The sequence below is a fragment of the Habropoda laboriosa genome, unplaced genomic scaffold (assembly GCF_001263275.1).
Source record: "Habropoda laboriosa isolate 0110345459 unplaced genomic scaffold, ASM126327v1 scaffold9, whole genome shotgun sequence".
In the NCBI taxonomy this organism is placed as follows: domain Eukaryota; kingdom Metazoa; phylum Arthropoda; class Insecta; order Hymenoptera; family Apidae; genus Habropoda; species Habropoda laboriosa.
Window position 1 is genome coordinate 3,478,361 of NW_017100191.1, and position 359 is coordinate 3,478,719.

Consider the following 359-nt stretch of genomic DNA (forward strand, 5'->3'; position numbering starts at 1 on the left):
TGTCAGGTGGCCACAAGAAAATACATTTTAAGCGTAGGATTATAGTATTATGCTTTATAATCTTTTTTTTCAATTGAAAATAATATCTAGCTAGCTATGACGTTCAAAATTTTTAATTGACAACATTTATTTTATTTTAATTATTCTAAACATTTGAGGCACTCCAGTCACTGATGACCACCATGGCCATATCGAGGAAACAATCTAATGTTAATACTTATTGAGTGATTAATTTAATTTCAAAATATATCGCTTTGGCGAGCCACCGTTTGGTTGCCAATTGTTTATCACATAGAGTCGGCCTACATCCACGCGAATTTATATTATTTTCAATATTATTATTGAACTAAACTTTCGTA